We start from the raw sequence: 17,679 nt of genomic DNA on the forward strand, positions 1-17,679 counted from the left end.
GGCCAGCTCATGCCGTGGCACAACAGTTTAGGGAAGGAGGAAGAAACATTTCCAGTAGGGATAAGGAGGTTTTAGTGCCGTTATACAAGGCACTGGTGAGACCTCACATGGAATAGTGTGCAGTTCTGGTCTCCCATGTTTAAGAAGGATGAATTCAAACTGGAACAGGTACAGAGAAGGGCTACTAGGATGATCCGAGGAATGGAAAACTTGTCTTATGAAAGGAGACTCGAGGAGTTTGGCTTGTTTAGCCTAACTAAAAGAAGGTTGAGGGGAGATATGATTGCTCTCTATAAATATATCAGAGGGATAAATACCGGAGAGGGAGAGGAATTATTTAAGCTCAGTACCAATGTGGACACAAGAACAAATGGATATAAACTGGCCACCAGGAAATTTAGACTAGAAATTAGATGAAGGTTTCTAACCATCAGAGGAGTGAAGTTTTGGAATAGCCTTCCAAGGGAAGCAGTGGGGGCAAAAGATCTATCTGGCTTTAAGATTAAACTCGATAAGTTTATGGAGGAGATGGTATGATGGGATAACATGGTTTTGGTAATTAAATATTCATGGTAAATAGGCCCAATGGCCTGTGATGGGATATTAGATGGGGTGGGATCTGAGTTACCCAGGAAAGAATTTTCTGTAGTATCTGGCTGATGAATCTTGCCCATATGCTCAGGGTTTAGCTGATCGCTATATTTGGGGTCGGGAAGGAATTTTCCTCCAGGGCAGATTGGAAGAGGCCCTGGAGGTTTTTCGCCTTCCTCTGTAGCATGGGGCATGGGTCACTTGCTGGAGGATTCTCTGCTCCTTGAAGTCTTTAAACTACGATTTGAGGACTTCAATAGCACAGATATAGGTGTGAGGTTTTTTGCAGGAGTGGTGCGTGAAATTCTGTGGCCTGCGTTGTGCAGGAGGTCAGACTAGATGATCATAATGGTCCCTTCTGACCTAAATATCTATGAATTTTTCTGGCAGGTAGACCTTTTTTTTTTTTTTTTTGATGCAGCCATTTGAAATGTTTCATTAAGGCTTGGCGTAGAGGCAGTGTTTAGCATTGATTACCAGGCAGAGGGCAGGTGATGTGAGCAATACGTTACTTTATCACATTGCTTTGCAGTTCATCACATGGTTAGTATCTTCACATATATGTGCCACATAGACACACACATGCGCTTTTTAATGATATATTATTTATATTAATTTAAATAAATCAATGCAGGTGCACATGTGTTTACTAGGAGATCAGCTGTGTGATTTGTCCAAGAGCACATCACAGGGAGATTGGTTCAGGAACAGATAGTTCTAAGATAGTAAGGATATTACAGTGGTATCTCTGATAATGTCAGAAGTCAACTTGGCATCCTCTCCAACGACTAAGATGCTGAATGTAAGAATAGGAAGTAGCAGTTGTAGCATATGTTTCTCTGAAGTCTTACTGAAACTTCCATACAGGAAACTTCTTCCTTTGTATAAAGCTTGTAGGGCTGTTACAACAGTATGCTTTGTTGCTTTCCTGTTTTAAGACACTCTTCTCAACACAATGTTTTAAAGATATTCCCATCACGGTTTCCCTCAAGATCAGGCTATAGATCTTAATGCATTTATATTGCATGAATACCAATTGAAAAAATTGCAGCCACAGCAGTCAGCAGGGCATAGTGTTACAGATCAGACTGAGTGCTTGCTGGATTGAACAAAAAAGGAGATTACAATAACCTTGTGCCTTTAAGACAACAAATACTAATTAACAGCTGACCCTAGCAAAGCACTTTCATTTTCTTCACCTCTGTCATCTGCTGCCAGTCCATCCCTATCATGTTTTTTTAATTACTTCATATTCTGCAATGGTGGCACCCATGACATTTATCTTAAACTTGTAAATCATCGGTGCTGTTACACAATAATACCAGAAAGAGTTGTTTTTAACCAAGGCTAAAAATTGTCTCCTGTATGTCTTTCACATAGAAAAATAATTTAAAATCTTGACATGAAGCAGGAACACATTTTTTGAGAAGGAAGAGCAAAATGTAGCATTGTATTGCTTTCATAATCATTTAAACGATCATATTCTCTCTTCTGTGTGCCTGCATGCACAACTGTCTATAAACATTAGTGAGAGTTACATGAGAATCAATGGGAAAACACAACCCTAATTTCCCAACATGCTGTTAATAGGTCCCCTTTGCCTTTGTTTTGGATTATCAGTGTTGGCCATAAATTATTTTAAAATGTCTATGGATTTTAAACCATAAAAATATAGACAGGTACATATTTGCTGTTTGCAGCAGATATTTCTTAATCACTACAAAATTATGCTGCTTAAATCAATATGATTTTAAATTTAACAAGCAACACACCAACACACTGGAAGCTATTACCTTGGTTTACTTATTTGACTAGCTTTCAAATAAAGATCACCAGCAGATGTTGATACTTCAGACACTGCAAAGAGGGCAGTTGAAGCAATAGCTAACAGTTACAAGACAAGATATAAATGGGTGTTAGGGAGTCACTTTAAAATGCATGTAAAGTACAAGCACTGAGATCTCAGAAACTATATCTGTATGATGGAGAGTTTGCAGTATTCCACCCCTAACTGTGACCACCTACATAAGAGATTCTTTTAGTCCTGTAAAAAATGAAGGACAAATGAAAGGAACACAAGACAACTGTTTTGCATATGTATTAAACTCAGCTTGACTTGTTTTATCTAGAGGCACCAGCTGGAGGTGGCAGCAGAACCATGTGAAAATGAGGCCAGAAAAGGAAGAAGTTAGTTGGACTGTGTCACATGCATGCATGAGATATCAGATGCTCCCTACAAGAGATGAAAAAACACAGGACTCCATCCACTTCGAAAGAGCAGAACATTCAGCTCACAAATCACACCTTAAAGGCATCGAGACCAGAGGGAGAATTACTGATCATTGTGTACTGTTTCAGATTGGCAACACATACAGCTCAAAACCCTGCTCAAAACCAGATTTATAGTGTTTTGGTTTTTATTTTTTGTTTGTTTTTGTCTCAATTCCAGTACAAATAAGAATTACATAGTTTTCAAACACTGTGACTGATGTGCATTTCACACTGGTCTGAAATGTTATAGCAGTGACCACTACAAAAATGTTTCAGTTAATTTACTTCAATTGTATTGCTACCCCTTTTGTGTTCACTTTCTGTAAATATTCTAGCTACTGAGTTGGTTTTCAGGACCATTTGCCAAAAACAGCTACCAGTGTTGCAGAAAGCTCAAAGAAAACTGCTTTTCAAATTTGTAGTGGTGAGTATTTGCACTGGAAGCCTGATTCTAAGAGTCACACTCATACAATCAACCATCAGAAATACGGTACACCACAGGAACGTTGTCTAATTAAAGCAACTTGGATTTTGCATACTCGCAACAAAAGCTACAGATCAAGAATTATTTACAGATATTTTTAGGCAGATAATTTTGAATAATAAGTACATGTTATTTTCTCAAAATCTATAAACAATTCACATCGAGAGAGGTGAAATTCCTATAAGTAGAGTTGGCAGTATCATTTGTAATAGCACTCAGTGCTTTTAATGTAATATTTTAACAATACCTCCCCCAAGAGTGCCGACCAATTCTGTTGGTTCAAAAGTGGGCCAGTTGAACAGCAGCCCTAATAGTCTTCTTTAGTACAATATCTTCCCATGTTCTTCTCCCCACCCTCCCCCTGTTTTCTGGTGCTCTGAATTTCAAGGTATGATTCTGCAAGATCTCAGCAGGCAGAAATCAATAGGTGTTGTATGCTCTCTGGGTTTATGGCGCTGGGCCCTCAGCAGTTCCTCTCTCCCACTGGCATCCTGCAATCTGCCCCAAGCAAGGGGCTGGGCATAGCTGTGCTGCCTCAGGAGCCAGAGTGTGATTCAGAGCCACAGCTTAGAAGCTTTTTCCACCTCCACACCAGCTGGAACATTGTGGGGGTAGAGCCAGCATTCTGCACACTTATGCAGGCAGGTGAGTTACAGTCAGGCAGCAACTGCCCCCTCTCCTTCACACTCCCCTCTCATGATGCAAGTAGCAAGAGGGCTCTTTTTGCCCCTTACTCCTCTTTGGAAAGCTTTACCATGGTTGGGATCTATTCATATGTCTGTCACATATATCACACTAACCCCACGTTCATGTTCCACTGCAACATTGTGCATCTCCACTGATACGCGTAACGAATGCTTGGACCTCTTCCCTAACTATTTCTCTCCTGACATATGTTTGCATAATGAAATTAAGTGGGTTTTTATACATATATACATAAAATCCACACATTTGGAAAATAAAATAATAAAGACCATCACAGAGGGTTTGTTGGAAGCACAACAGCCCAGATCCACAAGGTACTTAGTTGCCTAAATTCCAGTTTTGGGCACCACCGTGATTTTCAGAACTTCTGCTTGGCTGCTGCCTAACTCTGTAGACACCTAATCATACTTGGTGCCTAAACTTTTGCTGTAAAAGTTCCCTAGGCACCTATTTTCCTGCCCTAGGGCATGCATGCTGCTGCCTCACTGTAGGTGTCTGCACTGCTATCTCCCATCTATGCCTTGTTGCAATCCATGAACCAGAGGAAGCCAGGTGGAGGAGCACCCATCTTACCTGAGGGGCCCTGCCTGGGAGACTTACTCAGAGGCCACCTACCATTCAAAATCTGGGGCATGTCCACCTTATAAGTTTTACCCCAATGGTTACAGCACTCACTGGGATGTGGGAGATGCAAGTTCAACGCGTCCTTCTGCCTAATGGGGAGAAAGGATCTGAATAGGGGTCTCCCACGCCTCAGGAGAGTGCTCTAACCACTGGGCTATGGGATATGCTGATGTGGGGCTCCCTCAAACTCTCCTGTTGAAGCTGCTCCACTCCTCTCATCAACATCTCTCATTGGCTAGCTTAGGCAGCTCCCCACCTAGCATGCTGGCTTTTGTGGATCATGTTTTTAGGCACCTGTCTCTTCCCATTCATTGTAAAGGTACCTAACTCAGGCTTTGTGGACTTCTTTGTTGTGATTTTCCTGGTGCCTAAAAGTTAGGCATTGCAACACCTAAGTCTCTTTGTGGATCCAGGCCAACATTACAAGCCAGGAGTCGTAGGTCCAGGCATCTCTCTTCTCAAACTGTTAGCAGTTGGGCGTGCCACAGAAATTATACTCCAGGCCAGGTTCCAGCCTCAGTCTGCACTCATGGAATCACCAGTTAATTCCACTAAAGTAAGCGGAGTTGCCCTGTCTTTAGGAGAGGTGAAAGGTATGACATTATATGGCAGCTAGGCAGTAGCAGCAGGGGCCTTGTGTCATATTCTACTGTGTGGCTAAAGACTTCAGTTTAAATGCCATATGTTCATGGGTTTGTGTCTTGCAAGCACCACCCTGGTGACACAGTGAACAACAACTGCAGCTCCTCTGGGTTCTACTTTGAAAGACTTTTTTTCTCTGAGCAGGTGGAGGAACACCGAGAGGCCAGTCCTCAGACAGGTCTTAAACAGAAGTAGCACTACTGACAGCATAATAAAGGCTCTGTTGCGCGACTACACAATAGAGCCAAGCGCTTAGAAACCGTTTTTGGTTTCATGTAGCAGTCAGATTTTACAACCTTATCTTATTAGATGCAATAAAAGGGAGGGAGAGTTTTAATGATAAGTATCAAAATATAAAATTCAGCCACATTTAGTGCTGTGAAAATGAAGCCACCGCTCGTAGTCTAGAAATGACAGCCTTGCATTAAAAAGTGGCCCCAGACATGCAAAGACTCCAGGAAAACCTGGAGTAAAGGCACCAAAAAAATCGAAGTGCAGCTGCTCTTTTTACTGTTTAAATCATTATACATTAGCAACAAATCTTGTTGTTGGCCAACATTCAAAAATGGCATATGGCCAATAAAAGGTTCGGTGGAGTTTTCCATCTGTCGCAAAAATCAGCCATGGCTCCAGCTCATACAGTCAGTTCAGTGCCATAATTGTTTGTGTTCTGGATTTCTATCATTCACTCTAATGCAATCATTTGACCATACAATCTGCTAAGTATACGGGCTGTGCAAAAGTACTACATAATAGCATTTGTAAAATACATGGGGAGAGTTTATAATACATGGAGCAAGATGGCTGATAACGCTAACAGTAGATGGAGCAAAGGAACAGAATGAATGGACTCTTGCCACATTAGATTATGCAAATGAAGGCATCCTAAAGAGTCCTCTAGACATGTAACAAACAAACAAGAAAAAACTTTGCACTGTGCTTTTGTTAAAATCAAAGCTAAATATATAACAGTTAGCAAAAGGCAATGTGGGTCTGCAGAGATTTCTTTTACCCACTTATTTATTACAGATACTGGGTAGAGATTTATTTTTGGCTTTACTGTTTCACCTGCTTCAAAAGTAGGCAGATAACTGTTTGAAAGGTTGTCTGGTTTCACTATGGTTTGTAAATACCTTGGTAACGTTTGCTAATTTATTTTATTTAACTTCTTAAAACAGCAGTTCTCAATAGTTATCAGACAACTAGAGCAACAGGGAACTAAGGAGATGGATTCTTTTCCCCTTTACTCATACTGATGTGCAAACACACACATGTCATGAAGGGCAGTGCTATGCTAGATTTGGATGTGGATTTTAAAGACATTATAATTCAAGGTGTTGAAAGTCAAATCTGGATTCAGCTCATTAATAAGATAAGGATCATTTGTAAAATCTAGATACAGATTAGGTTCAGATTTCAAGCAGCCCAGAATTATAAGGTGTTTTGGCCCAGGGCTAGGTAGGTGAATGGGCACATTTCTGTTTTCTCAACCGGCAGGAATAGGAGATGCCTTTTTTAAGTACAGTGCTTTATTTAAAAAAAGATTTTTAAACCATGCTGGCAGCAGAAAGCAGTAGAAGGGAAATTCTGTGTTGTGTGAGACCATGATGTTACCATTTCTCTTCCTAGATTCTGACTGCTCTGCACCTGTCATAAGTGCACTGCCAGAGGCTGAGGTTTAGAGGTGCTGAGCCAGACTCATGGCTGGTTCCTAATATTTAGAATTTGTGAGAGTAAGCGTGAGCGGGGAAGGAATGGGGAATTGACAAAAGCATTTTCTCAACATTCCTTTGTGAATTGGTCCAAAGCTGGCACAAATTGACATCAATGAGCTGATTTGCATAGAAATGGGCTCATGACTCCAACAGATGACAACAGTTTACAAGAACAGATTTCTACGGCAAATGGGTCCTGTGCATAGTCTCCTTTTGCTCACTAACAAGGAAAGGGGGGTGGGGTGCGAGGAGAAACCTTAGCATTTTTTTAAACTTAAAACCCTGTCTGAATTTCAAACTCTAAAAGCAGGCACTTGTTTAAAAAGATAGAGTGTTCAGTACCTCAGTGACAGAATTAGACTGAAAACTTTTCTAGGCAAGGACCTCATTCTCACACCTGCCCAAAGTTCCCAGCAGGCTGTTGTGATGTGCAAATAATCATCTATTTAGCCCCAGAGGAAGAATGTAGAGCCCATGGAACGAGCAGCCTTAACTTTCAAAGTATCAAAATTAAAATGTTCAGACATCCATTTAAGGTTCAGGGTTTTTTTAAGTGTATCTAGAGATTTGAAAGAACTTTTATGGATCAGCAGGCCTGCTCTGTGCAGAAAGATCAATCTTCTCTAAGCAGGACCTCGTTTCTGTTATTCATAGTTGGCTGTGGTACACACTGCTTCATGTCGTAGCATATTACAGACTGGTTTCCATTTTGCCTACAAGAGGCAAAAACGCCAAGCATCTCAGTGGGAATGAAAGCCACTCTGCACCTCCCAATACTGGTCCTCATTTAACTATATTGCTATGCAGACCCATACTTGTGACTAGTCCCATTTTGGATTTGCCCCAAGTCCCTCTGCTGCTAGTGCACACAAGAGTTTGACCCAAGCAAGGGGCCCTGCAATGAGCCAGATTCATCCCTGCACTGCAACCAGTGGCAAGGCAGCTTCCACCTCTCCTATTCAGAGCTGGTGCGGCCCCTGGCACAGGTTAGAGAAATCCAGAGGGCTACCCTAAGTTGAACCCCTGCTGTAATAAAACACTATGAACCATTGCAGGAGAACAGAACTGGTCATCCACCCCAGCCTGCTTCCCACCCCAAGTCACCCTACCCCAGAACAGCCCCTGTACCAGGGCTCCTGTGGAGGCAGCTCATAGCAGCCACATCCTGCTCTACACCAGGCTCCCTGTACAGGGTGGTATTCTTCAGCCTAGTTGACACAAAGGGACCACAGAACAGCACTCAGTCGGGCTCAGCATCAGCTTCCTGCCATAAGGGCATATACTGGGAGAAGAAGGGGGGGGAAGAGATTGAGCTTCCTTTCATGCTTTTCAAACCCTGAAGCTCAGTGTTCTCGAACAGCGAGAGGGTGGAAGAGCATGCAGCCAGCCAGCCTGCCTGGTCAGCACCAAGCAGCAATGAAGGCCTCCACTCCCCCTATGACGCTATCAGTGGCAAACACTGCAAATCAGTTATAGAAACACATGGGTGGAGACACAGGGCAGACACAAGAATGGGGCAAATAGGGCAGACAAGGGAAACATAGGATGACATGGGGAAGCAAGGGTGGGAGGCAGAAGGGGGAGCCACTGAGGTAGGAGAAGATAAGAGGAGCCAGGGAGGTAAAAGGGAGAGCAGCATAGCTAGAAGCAAGCAGAGGGAGCTGTTAGGATGAGGAAACAGGAGAAAAGTGGAGCATGTTTTTTCATACTAGCTGGGAGCCTGGGGCCATTGGAGGCTTTGCGTACACCCAGATGACTTTTAAGGTTTAATACCCTTTTTTCCTGTTGCCATTCTAGGAAGAAAATATTCTCAATCCCACCAGAATGTGCACAGAACAGTCCAGCAGTTGGAGACTTGGCTGCCATCAGATCCCCTACTTATCAGGAGAACTGCCTCTGGCAAACATTTTCACACGCTGGCACCCATGCAGGCCTTCTCAGTGTGCACTGATGGTTTTTATTAGTGTGAAGTTCACTGATAACTGGGGAGCATAGCTCCCAACCTGCCAGGGAATAAAGGTTTTAAATTAGAAACGGGCTGAATTTTCTGAAAAATGTACAAGGAAAAAAAAATAATTGAAAAAGTTTTAAGTTATGTTGGCTTCAGCTTCAAATTTGTACCCACCATGGAAAATATTGCCCACCTGCCACTGAGCTGGATATCTCCCCAGCTCCAACACATGCACTGCCATGCCCAGTCTCTTGCAAGGAGATTTGTTTTCTTAACAGAGGTTAGCAAACAGAGAAACACAGTCCTTTTAACTCATTCCTTAGCCTCCAGCTTCAGGGCCACCCAGTCCAGGGGTCTCTGCCACTCCTGCTCCTGGCAGCTTCCAGTCAGCTCTGCTCCATTCCTGGAGCAGCAGCCCTAGGGCTACTTCTTTGAGCCCCTTACTCCACAGATCCACCCCAGGAGCTAGCTCCAGTCTAGTGTGGTTTTCCCGTCCCAAGGTAGAACTAGTCTCACTTAATCTCCCTCAGCTGCCCGCTAGCAGCCCTTTATAGGCCCAGCTGTGTAGTCCAGCACTCTTTAATGGGCTGGACAAGGCTTCCCTGCTCTGCTCCAGAGGAGCTGGGCTGGCTTAGTTTATCCGCAGGGACACCTGTGACATCAGTCTATCACCTCAGCCCCACTGTAATCATGATCACCCAAAGCAGACATACTATTACATGCTCTTATGTGATGTACACAGTGTAATCACTGACACTGGACGCAGCTAGATCTAGCAATGCATTCATGAAAGGCCTAATAAAACCTGAAATGTTGCTTTAGGAAATTCAAGTGGTATGTTCTAGCACAGTGGTTCTCAACCAGGGGTATACATACCCCCAAGGGTACGCATAGAAGTCTTCCAGGGGGTACATCAACTCATCTAGATATTTGCCTAGTTTTACAACAGGCTACGTAAAAAGCACTAGCGAAGTCAGTACACTGAAACGTAAGTACAATATTTATATTGCAATTGATTTATTTTGTAATTATATGGTAAAACTACGAAAGCCAGCAATTTTTCAGTAATAGCGTGATGTGACACTTTTGTACTTTTATGTCTGATTTTGTAAGCAAGTAGTTTTTAAGTGTGGTGAAACTTGTGGGCACGCAAGACAAATCAGACTCCTGAAAGGGGTACACAGTAGTCTGAAAGGTTGAGAGCTACTGTTCTAGCATAAGTCTGCTTATACTACAATGACATTAGTTGCTTTAACATACTTTTATAACCCCCAATTTCACAATGAATCATTTACAATTTTAACATTTAAAAAAGTAATAAACAGCAACAAATGGCTACCAGTTTGTGGGAGCTACAGGGAAATCTGAGTCTCAGATAAGAAATTTACCAAACAATAAAATATATTAGAGGGAAAAGGAAAGGGCTTGCATCAAAACAACAAAGTTCCATAGGGCTTACAAACATTTTATGCTCATGACATTTGCACTACCGAGTTTGTACAGTAATGGTTTATCATTGTTTCCTTGTTAGAAGCCAGGAACTGACTTTGGAAGACGTACGTAGGCCCGTCATTCTCACGGTGCCTCGTCGTTTCCAGAGGAAAAGCAGGCACCTGCACTTGTGTTTATCCTGGGCATTTTTTTGGATTTTATTTATACCAGCTCCTGTCCATGGTGTAAACTGGGAGAAGTCATTTGTCAGGATGGGTATTTTGTCAAATTCCAACCTATTTTCATAAATCCCAAATGAAGAGATATCTAGTCAAAAGGCATTTTTTGGCACAGAGCTATTTGTTTCAGAAAAATATTCAACCACTGTCCATTTTGGGGAGAAATCCAGTATTGCCAACCCCAGAGATTCACAAATTATGAGTCAGGCCCTCCAAAATCATGAGACTGGCTTTAAAATCATGAGGTTTTTTTAATAATTAATTTTGGATCTTTGTATTTGCCTCTTGGTGCTGGAGCCTTTAGGGTTCATGTTCTCAAGCTTTTCTCCACAACCAGGAGGGCTAGAAATGTATTTTTTTTTAAATGAAAGCTGAGATTTTCATGTAATTACATATGTCTTCGAGCTGGACATTTAAGAAAAATGGCAAACATCTGAGAATTGGCAACACTCAAATCCTTCATTATGAGGGAGAATATTAAAAAGATATCACCAGTGTATTAGGTTCCAGGAGGTGAGCCACGCAATATTGACAAGGAGGAATATTTTGTCAGACCATGGTGGCATATTTATCTTTTAAACTAAGGATAATATAGTTACACTGAAGAGACTAATTTTAATTCTGAAATGCAGCAGAGTATCTATCTAGGTGCTTAGGCAGCCCTCATTACAATATTATCTGAGCACCTAAGGGTAACAGAGACTGAGAATTTATTCTGCGAAGGCTATTTTTAGAGACTAGTATTTTAAATAGATAATTACCCTAACCAGGAAAGGGATTATCTAAATAGCATGCATGAGCACACAACTGGGAGAGTGCAAACTGAATAGCTCGAGTCTCTCTAGCACTGACTCCTGCTGCAGCCACTTCACCTTTCCTCCTCAGCTTTTCCTTCTGTAAAAATGGAGATAATACTGCAGTGCTGTAAGGGTTCAGTTTTGAAGATGAAAACTGTTGGGTAAATGCCACACATTCTTTGGAAGTTTCTTGTTAAAACAATGCCGGATGAGAGTGTGGTTAGCTTATCACAATAGCATGACTCCAGGGAAGAGACTACATAAACATGAATGGGAGGAGCTGAACAGGCATTTAGGAGTCTGCAAAACGCACAGTTTCCACTCTATCTCTAATTTCAGGGGCCTAAAATATCAGTTAATCTCAGTTTTAATTTTAAAAGAATGTATCAGTTTCTAGTTCTTTTGCTTGCAATAACAACTGTGAAACTGTAAACTAAAAGAGAAACATTTATGATTTTCAGAGCCTACAGCCCTCAGCGGCACTTGAATCATGTTTGACATGACTTGAAACTGTGTCTCCGGCAAAAATGCTCTTGCCTGCACCAAGTCCAGCATCGCTCCGATTAACTCTATTCTCTGGGTCAGAGACAAGGTTGACTTGTTCATGTTGAGGAGGAGGCCCAGTCTCTCGAAAGCAGATCTGACAAACCAGACCTGAGATTCCACCTGCTCCCCGGTGTGCCCCCTGAGCAGCCAGTCACAGAGGTAGGGGTATACCTGCACCTGTCTCTTGCAGAGGAAGGCTGCTACGACTGACATGCACTTGGTGAACACTTGTGGGGCCATTGAGAGACCGAATGGGAGGACCGTGAACCGATAGTGTTTGTGGTTGACCACAAACCTTAGAAATCACCTGTGCGCAGGCCAAATGGCTTTGTGAAAGTACACGTCTCATGTCGAGGGTGGCATACCAGTCTCCTGGATCCAGGGAAGGGATAAGCATGCTCAGGGAGACCATATGGAACTTCATCTTCACCATGAATTCGTTGAGTCCTCACAGGTCTAGAACAGGTCAGAGACCCGACTTCGCCTTGGGGATTAGGAAATAGCGGGAGTAGAATCTCTTGCCCCTTAGCTCCTGAGGAACCTCTTCACCGCCCCTATGGCGAGGAGCGCCTGCACCTCCTGGATAAGGAGCTGCTTGTGAGACAGGTCCCTAAAGAGGGACAGGGAAGGGGGGTCGGAGGGCGGGCAGGAGCAGAATTGGACAGAATATCCCACTTCTACCATACGAAGAACCCAGCGGTCTGATGTTATTTGGGACCAAGCATGGTAGAAGTGGGATAGATGGTTCAGAAAACATTCAGGGAAGGATCCGGTGCTCAATGTGTTCTACATCTAACGTGTAGCTAACTATATGGTGCTGAATGTGTTCTACATCTAACACTTAGTTCCCTGAATGGCTTAGTGCGTTAGATGTAGAAGGCTAGCACCTGCCAAACATCCAGAGAGTGCAGCCTCTGCTCGCAGTTACTGGCATGAGGCTTAGGAAAGAAAACAGGCAGGTATATTGTGACGCACTCTATACACAGAGTGTGAATATAATGTAACTAAAATATGCTTCATGCAAAAGGTCTCTTGTAAGGTATCATTACAAAGCTTATAATCTACTGAGTGTGGTCATCGTATTTGTATAAATGTATCACTCTTGTATCTGAAATTAGAAATATGAAATATAACTCTGAGGGCCTATTGTAGTTATGCAAAGTGTGGGCCATTAATAGTGGTTTGGAATCTTGATGGCTCCCATCAATCAGGACAATTGACTGTGGATGGCTCTGTTTGCAGGCAGGGCTTCCTGTGAGTCAGCCTGGCAGGAATGAAGGCTTGGGGTCTCACAGGACATGTGATCATGTCACCTGAACTGGAATCCATCTTTAACCTGGTGCTTTTCCACTGAGAAGCAGGGGTGGGAACCCAGAGGGACAAAGGATTCCCACCTTATGCAAAAAATATATAAGTGGGTGGAACAGAACAAGGGGAGAGCCATCATGAGGAATCCCCTAGCTACCACCTGAGCTGGAACAAGGGCTGTACCAGGGGAAAGGATTGTGCCCAGACTAGGAAGGTGTCCAGCTCCAGTCTGTGAAAGAAACTTATTGAAACATCTCTTAGGGTCAGATTTTATCTGTATTCAGTTTTTATTACTGTACTAAACTTAGACTGGCTTGTTTTATTTTATTTTGCTTGGTAGACCTAAATATCTATGAATCTATGAATTCAGTTTCTTCTGTCTGTTACTACTTAGAACCACTTAAATGCTACTTTCTTTATTTAATAAAATCACTTTTTATTTATTAATTAACTCAGAGTATGTATTAATACTTGGGGGCGGGGGCCAAACAGCTGTTCATATCTCTCTATCAGTGTTATAGAGGGCAAGCAATTTACGAGTTTACCCTGCATAAACTTTATACAGGGTAAAACGGATTTATTTGCGGTTTGGACCCCACTGGGAGTTGGGCATCTGAGTGTTAAAGACGGGGACACTTCCGTAAGCTTCCTTCAGTTAAGCCTACAGCTGTTAGGGGACGTGGTTCAGACCTGGGTCTGGGTTTGCAGCAGGCTAGAGGATCTGGCTCAAACCAGGCAGGATGCTGGAGTCCTAAGCTGGCAGGAAAGCAGGAGCAGAAGTAATCTTGGCACATCAGGTGGCAGCTCCCAGGGGGTTTCTGTGATCCAACCAGTCACATATATGTTTTGACTCGAATGAAAATGTCTCAGGAAGAAAGGCTGGGTGAGGCCTAAATTTCACTTTATCCTTGTGGAAAACCATGTAAAGTGGGTCAGAAGTGAGGGCCTTTAAACACAGACACCCTCCTTGCTGAGGTAATGGCAACCAGAAAAGCTACCTGGCAAGATAGATAGAGAAGGGAGCAAGTTGCTAGCAGTTCAAATGGGGGGCCCATTAGTTTGGAGAAGACCAAGTTAAGGTCCCACGTAAGAATTGGCTGTCTAATCTGTGGATGCAGCCGTTCCAGGCCCTTGAGGAAATGTCCCACCACGGGGTTGACAAATACAGAGCGTCCAGATACACCTGGGTGGAAGGCTGAGATAGCAGTGAGGTGTACCTTGATGGATGATGCTGCCAGGCATTATTGTTTTAGGTGCAGGAGGTACTCTAGAATGAGTGGTATAGGCACCTGAAGTGAAAGTGTGTAACGCTGGGCACACTAGCAAGTGAACCTTTTCCACTTAGCTAGATAAGTTGCCCTGGTGGAGGTTTTCCTGCTGTCAAGTAGGACTTCCCTTACAGGTTCCAAGCACAGAAGTTCCATGGGGTTTAACCATGAAGCTTCCAAGCTGTGAGATGGGGGACTTGAGGTCTGGTTGGAGCAGGCAACTGTTGTCCTGAGTAGCAACGCAATCTGGGCATCCACTAACAGTTCCAAGAGCATGGCAGAACTTCCAGAGCCTGAGGGCTTCTCGATACAGGGGAGCGGGTTCCACCATGCTTGCTGATGTTAAACATGGCAGTGGTGTTGTCCATCCTCACTGCCACGCACTGGCCTTGCAGCCGGGCCCAAAAAGTTTGGCATGCTAGACATACCGCCCTGAGCTCTTTGATGTTGATATGAAGGGAGAGCTTGTCCTGAGACCATAGGCCCTGCATTTCTAGATATCCCAAATGCGCACCCCAACCCAGAGCCGACAAGTCCGTTACCAGGGGCAAGGAGGGCTGGGGGCTGTTGAAGGGGACTCCTTCGCACACCTTCCAAAGGTCGAGCCACCATTGGCAGTTGTTCTGGTACCGTCACGACTACGTCCAGGTTGTCGTGTTCCAGCTGATAGGCCGATGCAAGCCACACATGCAGGGGTCTGAGCCTCAGCCTGACATGCAGGACCACCTAAGTGCAGGCTGCCATGTGGCCAAGGAGATGTAGACAACCCCTTGCAGCGGCGGTGTCTTGCCTCTGGTGGCGGCACCAAGGGGCGGAGCATTGCCGGTTTTCCACGGGACAGTGCCGAACGCTGTGGCATCAGAGGCTTGGCGTGAAGGGCCAGGGATCGCGGTGCTGTCATATCTATGAGGTCTCTCGCAGGCTCAAACGTGTCTGGGATGGAAGGCAGTTGCACCTTGGACACGGTCAGTCCAATTGCACCAGACACAACAGCCCTCCTTGCGGGACCGAAGTCAACAGTGCCAGCTCCAAAGTTTTCAGCACGGGGGCTCCTCCCTGAGACGCGCCCCACGGGCCAGTTCCGAGGGGGTGGGAGCCAAAGTCGAGGTTTCCAGTACCTTGTTTCATTGCTGCTTCTGCCCGAGAGAATGGGACCGGTGCTGAGTCGTCTCCGATTGTTTCCGCACCAGAGAGCAGTGGTGCAGCAGGTCTCGTCCAGAGTCCTTCTGCGGTGCCATCTCCGTTACCGCTGCTGGGGCATTACGCACCGATGCACTTGGTGCCAGGTCCTGCTGCGCCTATGCCGGTTGTGGTCTGTCAAGGTTCCTTCCCCACTCTGAACTCTAGGGTAAAGATGTGGGGACCTGCATGAAAGACCCCCTAAGCTTATTCTTACCAGCTTAGGTTAAAAACTTCCCCAAGGTACAAACTTTGCATTGTCCTTGAACAGTATGCTTCCACCACCAAGCGTTTTAAACAAAGAAAAGGGAAAGAGACCACTTGGAGACGTCTTCCCCCAAAATATCCCCCCCAAGCCCTACACCCCCTTTCCTGGGGAAGGCTTGATAATAATCCTCACCAATTGATACAGGTGAACACAGACCCAAACCCTTGGATCTTAAGAACAATGAAAAATCAATCAGGTTCTTAAAAGAAGGATTTTAATTAAAGAAAAGGTAAAAGAATCACCTCTGTAAAATCAGGATGGTAAATACCTTACAGGGTAATCAGATTCAAAACATAGAGAATCCCTCCAGGCAAAACCTTAAGTAACAAAAAGACACAAAAACAGGAATATACATTCTCTCCAGCACAGCTTATTTTACCAGCCATTAAACAAAAGAAAATCGAACGCATTTTCTAGCTAGGTTACTTACTAACATAACAGGAGTTGGAAGGCTTGCATTTCGGATCTGTTCCCGGCAAAAGCATCACACAGACAGACAGAACCCTTTGTTCCCCTCCCTGCAGATTTGACTTTGTCCCCTCATTGGTCATTTTGGGTCAGGTGCCAGCAAGGTTACCTTAGCTTCTTAACCCTTTACAGGTGAAAGGGTTTTGTGTCTGGCCAGGAGGGATTTTATAGCACTGTATGCAGAAAGGTGGTTACCCTTCCCTTTATATTTATGACACAGTCTAAGTGCCGCCTCCATAAGGAGCTGCTTCAGTCTAAAGTCCCACTCCTTTTTTCATTCTCGGGCGAAACTCTTTGCAAATCCTGCATTTATCTGCCTGATGCATTTCCCCCAGACGCTTTAAGCAAGCGTCATGGGGGTCGCCCATTGGCATAGGCTTTTTGCAGGACTTGCAGGGTTTGGACCCCTGGGACTTAGGCATGCCCTGAGTCCCCAGGAAGAACACAGTCGGGTTGGAGGGGAACCCCCCACTCCCAACAGCAAACTATTAACACAACACTAACTAATAACTAACTAAACTTACTAAGGAAGACAAACACTAATGTAGATAGAAGCTAGGGAAACGTGGAGAGCTTGCTGAGCAAGATACCACAGTTTCAACGACCATCACTGGCGGCAAGAAAGAACTGAGGAAGTGCCGGGTCGGCAGGGTCATATATAGAGCACTATGGAGGCACCATTCCAGGTGGCTCCACAGCCAACCCGACGGGTGCAGCTAGGGGAAAAACTTTCCGACAACTGTGCACGCGGCGCACATGCACCTAATTGGAATCGATATGAGCAATCACTCTAAGAAGAATTGCTGTTCTGTTCCAGTTAGAGCATGCATTTCAATTAGAGCTGCAAATGTCATTTCAACCAATAAAAGACAAATACCATTAAAAAAACCGGTTTCAGAGTAACAGCCGTGTTAGTCTGTATTCGTAAAAAGAAAAGGAGTACTTGTGGCACCTTAGAGACTAACCAGTTTATTTGAGCATGAGCTTTCGTGAGCTACAGCTCACTTCATCCGATGAAGTGAGCTGTAGCTCACGAAAGCTCATGCTCAAATAAACTGGTTAGTCTCTAAGGTGCCACAAGTACTCCTTTTCTTATTAAAAAAACCCTGAATTGAAAAGATCCTCTTTAAACACACTGGATACTAGAATACTGCATTACAGTATTAATTTAGTAATGGGTGGGCAATCAGCT

General features: G+C 44.0%; 1 long non-coding RNA gene across 3 annotated transcripts in view; it reads right to left on the reverse strand.

Moving 5' to 3' along the window:
• The window catches only part of LOC114021094, a 205,773-nt gene that overhangs the window by 185,814 nt on the left and 2,280 nt on the right, over positions 1-17,679 (reverse strand). Inside the window, exon 4 of one of the 3 annotated variants that reach the window (XR_005227230.2) lies at positions 931-9,035. The exons of the other annotated variants lie outside the window; for them this stretch is intronic. This is a non-coding gene — a long non-coding RNA (uncharacterized LOC114021094). Of the gene's footprint in view, positions 1-930; positions 9,036-17,679 lie in introns of those variants that run through there. 3 annotated transcript variants of the gene reach the window in all.

This window comes from Chelonia mydas, chromosome 10 (genome assembly GCF_015237465.2).
Source record: "Chelonia mydas isolate rCheMyd1 chromosome 10, rCheMyd1.pri.v2, whole genome shotgun sequence".
NCBI lineage: Eukaryota > Metazoa > Chordata > Testudines > Cheloniidae > Chelonia > Chelonia mydas.